This window comes from Ranitomeya imitator, chromosome 3 (genome assembly GCF_032444005.1).
Source record: "Ranitomeya imitator isolate aRanImi1 chromosome 3, aRanImi1.pri, whole genome shotgun sequence".
Lineage (NCBI taxonomy): Eukaryota > Metazoa > Chordata > Amphibia > Anura > Dendrobatidae > Ranitomeya > Ranitomeya imitator.
Window position 1 is genome coordinate 358,252,935 of NC_091284.1, and position 12,208 is coordinate 358,265,142.

Genomic DNA, 12,208 nt, shown 5'->3' on the forward strand with positions numbered 1-12,208 from the left:
ATTAGAGTCCAGCTGTGCTTAATTAAACTGATAGGACTTGATTTGGAGAGGCACACACCTGTATATGTAAGGGGGTCACATAAACTGGTATATGCCCCTAGCCCTTTAAATACGTCTCTATTGCTGCACTGTGTAAGAATAAGTTGTTTAATGACGTATATGGTGTCTTCTAAATGTTTGCTGTTCCATAATGTGTTGTATTACTTGTAAGGTGTTTTTTCCATAAATATGTAGGGACAGCGCAGTACTTCAGTTGGGCCACAAGATGGTAGATAATAAATAGTTAGTCATAGGAGGAGCTAGCTGGGGTAAGGTAGGAACAGTTTCCTAGTTGGAGTCAGTAGGGGCCGGGGTGCCCAGGCAGCTGGGAAGGGTGCCAGAGCCCAAGCTACCCAGTAGCTCCGCAACATGAAAGTACAGGACCCAGCCATCCAGGGCCGACTGGCCCAGAAGTAGAGCTGAGCAGTGGACTTGCAGCAGTGTTGAAATAAAGGCTGAAAGCAGGGCCAGGACAGTACGGGGATGCAGGTGGCTCCATAATGTGGCAACTTATCGCATGGGTTGATGCCCTCCGATCCAGGGAGAAACGGCAGAGGGAACCCCGAAGCACAGTGAGTTTCGACAGGTAGGAGGCTGCATTACAGCAAGAGGCAGTAGGACCCGGGCAAGTACTGAAGGCCGTAAGAGGAGAAGCAGGGAATGATGAGGATGTGGACTATATGGAATCCAGTGCTGTAAATGTAACTGGGAAAGATGTGCTGCAAACAGAAGCAAGTAAAGTTTTGTGTTTGAAGTTAAAGCAAGACTGTGTCTCAATTTGTGTGCAATCGTATGAAAAGGGTCTGCAGCAGCTCAGAAGAGACCTGGAGAGTACGGAGAGGCAAGTACCCTCATATAAGTAGCTCTGGCCCTCCCTCACATCTACAGTGGGGCAAAAAAGTATTTAGTCAGTCAGCAATAGTGCAAGTTCCACCACTTAAAAAGATGAGAGGCGTCTGTAATTTACATCATAGGTAGACCTCAACCATGGGAGACAAACTGAGAAAAAAAAATCCAGAAAATCACATTGTCTGGTTTTTTAACATTTTATTTGCATATTATGGTGGAAAATAAGTATTTGGTCAGAAACAAAATTTAATCTCAATACTTTGTAATATATCCTTTGTTGGCAATGACAGAGGTCAAACGTTTTCTGTAAGTCTTCACAAGGTTGCCACACACTGTTGTTGGTATGTTGGCCCATTCCTCCATGCAGATCTCCTCTAGAGCAGTGATGTTTTTGGCTTTTCGCTTGGCAACACGGACTTTCAACTCCCTCCAAAGGTTTTCTATAGGGTTGAGATCTGGAGACTGGCTAGGCCACTCCAGGATCTTGAAATGCTTCTTACGAAGCCACTCTTCGTTGCCCTGGCGGTGTGCTTTGGATCATTGTCATGTTGAAAGACCCAGCCACGTTTCATCTTTAATACCCTTGCTGATGGAAGGAGGTTTGCACTCAAAATCTCACGATACATGGCCCCATTCATTCTGTCATGTACCCGGATCAGTCGTCCTGGCCCCTTTGCAGAGAAACAGCCCCAAAGCATGATGTTTCCACCACCATGCTTTACAGTAGGTATGGTGTTTGATGGATGCAACTCAGTATTCTTTTTCCTCCAAACACGACAAGTTGCGCTTCTACCAAACAGTTCCAGTTTGGTTTCATCAGACCATAGGACATTCTCCCAAAACTCCTCTGGATCATCCAAATGCTCTCTAGCAAACTTCAGATGGGCCCGGACATGTACTGGCTTAAGCAGTGGGACACGTCTGGCACTGCAGGATCTAAGTCCATGGTGGCGTAGTGTGTTATTTATGGTAGGCCTTGTTACATTGGTCCCAGCTCTCTGCAGTTCATTCACTAGGTCCCCCCGCGTGGTTCTGGGATTTTTGCTCACCGTTCTTGTGATCATTCTGACCCCACGGGGTGGGATTTTGCGTGGAGCCCCAGATCGAGGGAGATTATTAGTGGTCTTGTATGTCTTCCATTTTCTAATTATTGCTCCCACTGTTGATTTCTTCACTCCAAGCTGGTTGGCTATTGCAGATTCAGTCTTCCCAGCCTGGTGCAGGGCTACAATTTTGTTTCTGGTGTCTTTTGACAGCTCTTTGGTCTTCACCATAGTGGAGTTTGGAGTCAGACTGTTTGAGGGTGTGCAAAGGTATCTTTTTATATTGATAACAAGTTTAAACAGGTGCCATTACTACAGGTAATGAGTGGAGGAAAGAGGAGACTCTTAAAGAAGTTACAGGTCTGTGAGAGCCAGAAATCTTGATTGTTTGTTTCTGACCAAATACTTATTTTCCACCATAATATGCAAATAAAATGTTAAAAAAACAGACAATGTGATTTTCTGGATTTTTTTTTTCTCAGTTTGTCTCCCATAGTTGAGGTCTACCTATGATGTAAATTACAGACGCCTCTCATCTTTTTAAGTGGTGGAACTTGCACTATTGCTGACTGACTAAATACTGTTTTGCCCCACTGTATATAAGACCTCACAGCTCACAGTGCACAACTATCACTTCACCAGTCAGGCCTTTATGGCAGAATGGCCCGATGGAAGCCTCTCCTCAGTGCAAGACATATGAAAGCCCACATAGAGTTTGCTAAAAACACTTGAAGGACTCCCAGACTATGAGAAATAAGATTCTATGGTCTGATGAGACAACAATAGACCTTTTTGGTGATAATTCTAAGTGGTATATGTGAAGAAAACCAGGCACTGCTCTTCACCTGCCCAATACAATCCTAACAGTGAAACATGGTGGTGGCAGCAATATGCTATGGGGGTGTTTTTCAGCTGCAGGGACAGGATGACTGGTTGTCATTGAAGGAAACATGAATGCGGATAAGTATAGAGATATCCTGGATGAAACCCTCTTCTAGAGTGCTCTGGACCTCAGACTTGGCCGAAGGTTCACCTTCCAACAAGACAATGACCCTAAACACACAGCTATAATAACAAAGGAGTGGCTTCATAACAGCTCTGTGATCATTCTTGCCTGGCCCAACCAGATCCCTGACCTAAACCCAATTGAGCATCTCATGAGAAAGCAAGGCTGTAGAGCGGCGAAACGTGCGTTGGGGTGCGTCCAGCGGTGTGCCTCAGTCTGGGTAAGATGACCCTTTTTTTCAACTTAACATAGGTTGATTTTTGTAACCATGTGTATTAAGGTGGCAGTATGGGAGAGGAATCCCCAGAGAAGATTCTACAACAGCCACTGGGCTATATTGATTAATGTCCTCCCTCCATTAACCCTTGGGAGCAGGTGGATGGACATTGTAGGTGATGGGGTCCTTAAAATATCATGTTGATTGCAGCCCTTTAGTATTACATTTAGTACTGAGTGCGGCCAGTGTTGGTGTCCTTTTTAATCACATCTTTTAAATCTTGTTTGTTAATATATGTTTGACTAGATGGTAGCCCGATTCTAACGCATCGGGTATTCTAGAATATGTATGTAGTTTATTTATGAAGATTTTAGAATAATACATTGAATACACAGGATTAGGCCGGCTGCGACCAATTAGCGAAGCGTGATTCAAATCCCGCGCCAATTCACGGCCGGACTGCGCCTGTCGCTGATTGTTCACGGCCGGCCATGTAGCATATAGCACAGCCACGTAGTATATAACAGCCGACGTAGTAAATAGCACAGCCACGTAGTATATTGCACAGCCACGTAGTATATAGCACAGCCATGTAGTATATAGCGCAGCCGCGTATTATATTGCACAGCCTGCGCAGTACCACGCATGCAGTATATAACACAGGCCACGTAGTGTATAACACAGGCCATGTAGTGTATAACACAGGCCACGAAGTGTATAACATAGGCCACGTAGTGTATAACACAGCCCGCGTAGTACATTGCACAGCCCGCGCAGTACATTGCACAGCCCGCGCAGTACATTGCACAGCCCACGCAGTACATTGCATAGCCCACGCAGTACATTGCACAGCCCGTGCAGTACATTGCACAGCCCGCGCAGTACATTGCACAGCCCGCGCAGTATATTGCACAGCCCGCGCAGTACATTGCACAGCCCGCGCAGTACATTGCACAGCCCGCGCAGTACATTGCACAGCCCGCGTAGTATATTGCACAGCCCACGTAGTATATTGCCCAGCCCACGTAATATATTGCACAGCCCATGTAGTATATAGCACAGCCCACACAATATATTTCCCAGCCCACGTAGTATATAACACAGCCCACGTAATATATTGCACAGCCCATGCAGTATATAGCAATGTGGGCACCATATAAGGGCAGCACGGTGGCGCAGTGGTTAGCACTACAGCCTTGCAGCGCTGGGGTCCTGGGTTCTAATCCCACCCAGGACAACATCTGCAAAGCGTTTGTATGTTCTCTCCGTGTTTGCGTGGGTTTCCTCCGGGCACTCCGGTTTCCTCCCACATTCCAAAGACATACTGATAGGAATTCTAGATTGTGAGCCCAATCGGGGACAGTGATGATAATGTGTGCAAACTGTAAAGCGCTGCGGAATATGTTAGCGCTATATAAAAATAAAGATTATTATTATTATTATTATTATATCCCTGTTAAAAAAAAGAATTAAAATAAAAAATAGTTATATACTCTTCCTCCGTTGGTCCCCGGATCCAGGAAGCGTTTACCGACACTCCTCGCACGCTCTGGTCTAAAGAGTTCATTGTGGTCTCGCGAGATGATGACGTAGCGGTCTCGCGAGACCGCTACGTCATCATCTCGCGAGACCTCGAATGCATGGAGCAGTCACCGGGGCGTTGCGAGGAGCGGGAAAGGCCTGTTCCTGATCCGGGGGGGGCCGACGGAATGTGAGTGTATAATGATTTTTTTATTTTTTTTAATTATTTTTAACATTAGATCTTTTTACTATTGATGCTGCATAGGCAGCATCAATAGTAAAAAGTTGGTCACACAGGGTTAGTAGCAGCGTTAACTGAGTGCGTTACACCGCGGTCAACGCTGCCATTAACCCTGTGTGAGCACTAACTGGAGGGGATTATGGAGCGGGCACTGACTGCGGGGAGGAAGGAACGGCCATTTTGCCGCCGGACTGTGCCCGTCGCTGATTATTCATGGCTGTTTTGCCACGACCAATCAGCGACTTGGATTTCCATGACAGACAGAGGCCGCGACCAATGAATATCCGTGACAGACAGACAGACAGAAAGACAGACAGACGGAAGTGACCCTTTGACAATTATATAGTAGATGGTCTGTTTCAATAAAGGTTGTTATAGAAATTTTGCCAAAAACTCCAATGTTTCTCCTTTTGGAATAAAATGAGTTATGAAAGTGCCGGAAAGTGCTTCTGGTACATAAAATACGCCTCTTGATGACTAAGGGTACTGTCACATAGTGGCACTTTGATCGCTAGGACGGCACGATCCGTGACGTTCCAGCGATATCGTTACGATCTCGCTGTGTCTGACACGCTACTGCGATCAGGGACCCCGCTGAAAATCGTACGTCATAGCAGATCGTTTGAAACTTTCTTTCGTCGCTGGATCTCCCGCTGACATCGCTGAATAGGCATATGTGACGCCGATTCAGCGATGTCTTCACTGGTAACCAGGGTAAACATCGGGTTACTAAGTGCAGGGCCGCGCTTAGTAACCCGATGTTTACCCTGGTTACCAGCGTAAACGTTAAAAAAACAAACACTACATACTTACCTTCAGCTGTCTGTCCCCGGCGCTCTGCTTTTCTGCACTCCTCCTGCATCCTGTGTCAGCGCCGGCCAGCCGGAAAGCACAGCGGTGACGTCACCGCTCTGCTTTCCGGCTGACCGGCGCTGACAGTGCAGAGGAAAGCAGAGCGCCGGAGGACAGACAGCTGAAAGTAAGTATGTAGTGTTTGTTTTTTTAACGTTTACGCTGGTAACCAGGGTAAACATCGGGTTACTAAGCGCGGCCCTGCGCTTAGTAACCCGATGTTTACCCTGGTTACCGGGGACCTCGGGATCGTTGGTCGCTGGAGAGCTGTTTGTGTGACAGCTCTCCAGCGACGCTGCAGCGATCGACATCGTTGTTGGTATCGCTGCAGCGTCGCTTAGTGTGACGGTACCCTAACTGTATGGAGCTGTGGGTAGAAGCTGTGCTATACAGCTGTCACCTCAAAGTTGCTCCTGTAATAGGATCTAGCTCAGATTACAGCAGTTAAATCCTTTAGATGCCACTGTCTATTATGATAAAGGCATTTAATCAGTTGGAAACAATAAGAGTCTTTCCGTCAACTATAGCTTCTTCTCCCGCAACACAATTGTGGGGTGTCCATGGTCTTGTAATGGGAGCTGGTGAGTAAAATCTACATGGCTGCTATACTGCACTCATTGTCTGATACATGTTCCTTGTAATTCAGGCAGCATGAAACTCCTACCAGGTTCCCTTAATTCAGGTTATCCCCTAAATTATACATAATCACCCCTAGAAAAGATAGGCAAGTTATCACCTATCACTTGGATAGTCACCTAATGATGGGAATTGGGAACTACTCATTAAATCTAACTAGCCTTCTGTTTACCTTCCTGTAAACTCATCACTACTTCAAGAAGACTATGTGACATAAAACAGGTTGTTTACCAGTAAAAGGAGGTGTTTCAGCAGTAAACATATTGCAATACACTGTACATGTTGCTTCATTCTGTGGTCACATAATGACAAAGGCTAAAGTAAATATAGGAATTGGACACGCAAAGGAATTCCAAGTATTGCTAATTATTATTATTATTATTATTATTATTATTTTTATTATTATTATATATTTATTATTATGGCATCCACTTATTCCTTAAAAAACATACAACATAACTTTAAACTTTTCTTTTCTTCAAAAAAGGACACAGTGGACTGTGGACAATGATTTAGTATATATAGCAGCCTTAAAGGGGTTGGGGTGGTGTGAAAAAGTATGTGATTTGCATACATGGGGCTAATTGCCGACTAGACATAGGCAGCCTCGCTCAATGTAAGTGCAATATATTGAGGGAGGCTGGAAACATTTAATCGCAATGTGGACGGAAGTATGCAAATCGAATAGTTACGGGCGGCCACATGAGCATCTGCTTCAGGCGCCAGAGAATCTTCCCAGCGTACAGTGCGCAGGCGCCAGAGAATCCTCCCAGCATACAGTGCGCAGGCGCCAGAGAATCCTCCCAGCGTACAGTGCGTAGGCGCCAGAGAATCCTCCCAGCATACAGTGCGCAGGCGCCAGAGAATCCTCCCAGCGTACAGTGCGTAGGCGCCAGAGAATCCTCCCAGCGTACAGTGTGCAGGCGCCAGAGAATCCTCCCAGCGTACAGTGCGTAGGCGCCAGAGAATCCTCCCAGCGTACAGTGCGCAGGCGCCAGAGAATCCTCCCAGCGTACAGTGCACAGGCACCAGAGAATGCTCCCAGCATACAGTGCGCAGGCATCAGAGAATCCTCCCAGCATACAGTGCGCAGGCGCCAGAGAATCCTCCCAGCGTACAGTGCGCAGGCACCAGAGAATCCTCCCAGCATACAGTGCGCAGGCATCAGAGAATCCTCCCAGCATACAGTGCGCAGGCACCAGAGAATCCTCCCAGCGTACAGTGCGTAGGCGCCAGAGAATCCTCCCAGCATACAGTGCGCAGGCGCCAGAGAATCCTCCCAGCATACAGTGCGTAAGCGCCAGAGAATCCTCCCAGCGTACAGTGTGCAGGCGCGAGAGAATCCTCCCAGCGTACAGTGCGCAGGCGCCAGAGAATCCTCCCAGCGTACAGTGCACAGGCACCAGAGAATGCTCCCAGCATACAGTGCGCAGGCATCAGAGAATCCTCCCAGCATACAGTGCGCAGGCGCCAGAGAATCCTCCCAGCGTACAGTGCGCAGGCGCCAGAGAATACTCCCAGCATACAGTGCGCAGGCGCCAGAGAATCCTCCCAGCGTACAGTGCGTAGGCACCAGAGAATCCTCCCAGCGTACAGTGCGCAGGCGCCAGAGAATCCTCCCAGCGTACAGTGCCCAGGCGCCAGAGAATCCTCCCAGCGTACAGTGCGCAGGCGCCAGAGAATCCTCCCAGCGTACAGTGCGTAGGCGCCAGAGAATCCTCCCAGCATACAGTGCGCAGGCGCCAGAGAATCCTCCCAGCGTACAGTGCGTAGGCGCCAGAGAATCCTCCCAGCGTACAGTGTGCAGGCGCCAGAGAATCCTCCCAGCGTACAGTGCGCAGGCGCCAGAGAATCCTCCCAGCGTACAGTGCACAGGCACCAGAGAATGCTCCCAGCATACAGTGCGCAGGCATCAGAGAATCCTCCCAGCATACAGTGCGCAGGTGCCAGAGAATCCTCCCAGCGTACAGTGCGCAGGCACCAGAGAATCCTCCCAGCATACAGTGCGCAGGCATCAGAGAATCCTCCTAGCATACAGTGCGCAGGCACCAGAGAATCCTCCCAGCGTACAGTGCGTAGGCGCCAGAGAATCCTCCCAGCATACAGTGCGCAGGCGCCAGAGAATCCTCCCAGCATACAGTGCGCAGGCACCAGAGAATCCTCCCAGCATACAGTGCGCAGGCATCAGAGAATCCTCCCAGCGTACAGTGCACAGGCACCAGAGAATGCTCCCAGCGTACAGTGCGCAGGCGCCAGAGAATCCTCCCAGCGTAAAGTGCGCAGGCGCCAGAGAATCCTCCCAGCGTACAGTGCCTAACCTAACACCCATTCCATTGAAGTCTCCTGTAATAAAACAAAAATAAAAAACAATGATATCCCTCTCCTGTCCGTCATTCTGTTCCACGCCATAACCCATATCTGGCGATAAATCGTTTTCAACCTGGACGGTGCCAAGATGCGATGCTGTGCTCGCAGCAGCTCATTCCTCAGTGGTTCTCAGCCTTGATTGTCGCATCTTGGCACCGTCCAGGTTGAAAACTATTTATCTCCAGACATGGATTACAGCATGAGACAGAGCGACCAACAGGTGAGGAATATTTTTGTTTTTTATTTTTATTTTATGGCAGGAGATGATGGTTTCAATGGAATGGGCATTAGGTGAGTATAAGGGTATGTTTCTACGGTCAGGAATGGCTCAATATTTTTTCAGGATTTGATGCAGGTAAAATCTGCACCAAATCTGCATCTGAGGTCACTGGCAGGTCACCTGCATTTTTGATGTGTTTTACATGCGTTTTTGATGCATTTTTTCATTGCATGAGTTTTTTCATTGCATGCGTTTTTTATCACTTTAAATAAAGCTAATTGAAAGCTGGTTTCTGGGAAGGAAAAAAAAGTGATTTCCTGTTTGCAGATATATTGGGATATGTTCCCACAGTCAGTAAACGCTGTGGGTTGGACGCTGCGTACATCCGCGTTTTTCATGTGTTTTTTCAGGCGGATTTGTGTGTTTTTGTAAGCTAAATAAAGATATACAAAAAAAAGAATTGTGATGTAATTTCTTTGTCCAACCTCTTCTTTTACATACTCCATTGAAGAATAATGTTTACACACACAGATAGATAGATAGATAGATAGATAGATAGATAGATAGATACGTAGATAGATAGATAGATAGATACTAGAGTTGAGCGACCTTGACCTTTTTAGAGTCGAGCCGGGTTTTGCGAAACCCGACTATGTCCAAAGTCGGGTCGAGTGAAATCGGCCGATTATGACGTAAAGTCGGGATCGACCGAAACACGAAACCCAATGCAAGTCAATGGGGCAGCATAGTCGGCAGTGAGTGGGGGCCAGGAAAACACCTAGAGTGCCCATTTTAATGTCAAAACCATCCATTCTTCTTAATGAAGCTTGTCAAGCGTAATTTACCTTATAATAATTGGAAGGCATTTGAAATTGGGGGTCATTTGGCTAAAGTTGTGGGGGGTAGGGCTGGTTCAAGTAATTAGTGGGCCCAGGAAATCTGGACCACGTCACGGCAGTGGAGCAGGGAGAGGTAAGTATTTCAACTTTGCAAGTGCTGTGAACCTGAGCAAGCAGGGGGGGCCCACTCGTTGGCATTGGCACTGGCACAGGGCCCCTCAAAGTACAGCGGTGTGTTTGCACGGCGGGGGCGCCTCCCACCGGCAGCAACACTTTTGCGTACTATGAGAGGCCCTGTGCCAGTGACGTCGCCAACTAGTATTCCTCCCCCCACCTGATGAAGGAACCTGCACTTTCATCTGCACCTTCCTCTTTGTCCCCGTGTAAGGTGGTATGGTATGCGGGAAGAGCAACCTGACTTTCAGCAGGGTCACAATGTTGTTGTGTAGCGTGCACGGGGAATGTTGCGTTATGGGTCAATGTACCAGCAGACTCATCTATCACTGGCTGGGCAATGGGCACGATGAAGTGGAAACACAGATATAGGCCCAAAGAAGAAAGTGGGCTAAATGCAGTTCAAAATTGGTAACACAGGAATAACCAGGGGGCATTGCAGTGGAGGACAACTGGAATGAGAGGCTGACACAGAGAGTAGGGCCAAATCAGTAAGTAGTCGAAATGCAGTTCAAAATTGGCAACCGTAGTAAACAGGCGGCACAGCTTTGTTCAGTGGAGGAGAACAGCAAGGAGTGGCAGACACCGATAGTAGGCCCCAAACCAACTAGTAGGCCAAATGCAGTCTAACATTAACAACTACTTAACGAGAGGCTGAAAATGGTATTTCAGGACAGGAAACCAGGAGAACAGCAAGGAGTGGCAGACACCGATAGTAGGCCCCAAACCAACTAGTACGCCAAATGCAGTTGTTCCATTTAACCACAATTTAATGAGAGCCTGAACATAGAAGCTCAGGAAAGGCAACCTGGGGAACACCTTGGAGTGTAACACACCATCTCTCTCCACCCCATACCCATTTTGTAGGCCTAATGCTGTGTACTTTTCTACAACTACTAAACGAGAGTCGGAAGACCGAAGCAATGGCAAGGAAACCTGGGGAACACCTTGGAGTGTAACACACCATCTCTCTCCACCCCATACCCAATTTGTAGGCCTAATGCAGCCTACTTTCCGACACCTACTAAACGAGAGCATGAAGATCGAAGCTCAGGAAAGGCAACCTGGTGAAAACCTTGGAGTGTAACACAACCTGTCTCTACACCCCATACCAAATTTGTAGGCCTAATGCAGCGTAGTTTCCACCAACTACTAAACGAGAGCCGGAAGATCGAAGCTCATGAAAGGCAACCCGGGGAACACCTTGGAGTGTAACACAACCTCTCTCTACACCACGAAAGGGCTGATTCTTAGGAAGGAAGGCTGTTGTAAATAAGCATTGCGCGTCCGAGGGTGATTATATTCTTATTCGGTATCTACTCACCCTCGGACGCGCCATGCTTCTTGATTTGTAATTAATGTTTATTTGCAATGTGCTTTTGACTTACTCAATTATTTTTTTAATTATTGATTTTATTAAATTAATAGTTTAACATCTTATTGGAAATAATTTAAAGGAGACGCGACAGGACAACACTCGGTGGATGCCATATCTGTGTTAACAACTCCAAAAAACTTTCAGTTAACTTCTTGCAGGAGAAAGAAATTGTAGCTGTTGGACCTTTGTAGTACAGTTCCAGATATTTGTTGTGTGTTTGTTTTGATTGTTAAAATGTCTGCATTTGAGATCTCAACACGATCTTATTTTTTATAATCAAATTAATTTTTTTTATATTTAATGATGTTGGTTCAAGGGGTACACGGGCAGCAATAGACAGGTCAGTGGAGGCCTAGTGGAAGGAGTGACGGCAGACAGGCATCAAAGGCCTAACATTGGGCTGGCTGTAGGCAAGTTAAAATTGGTTCCAGGGGAACACGGCCATCAGTGGCCTGGTCAGTGTAGTTGTAGTTGAAAGAACGGGACGCAGACAGGCTTCGAAGGCCTAACATAACAAACTTGGGCTGGCTGTAGGCACTTTTAAATTTGTTCCAGGGGTACATGGGCAGCAGTGTATGGTCAGTGGAAGTCTAGTGGAAGGAGTGACCGCAGACAGGCTTCGAAGGCCTAACATAACAAACTTGGGCTGGCTGTAGGCACTTTTAAATTGGTTCCAGGGGTACACGGGCAGCAGTGGTCTGGTCAGTGGAAGTCTAGTGGAAGGAGTGACCGCAGACAGGCTTCCAAGGCCTAACATAACAAACTTGGGCTGGCTGTAGGCACTTTTAAATTGGTTCCAGGGGTACACGGGCAGCAGTGGTCTGGT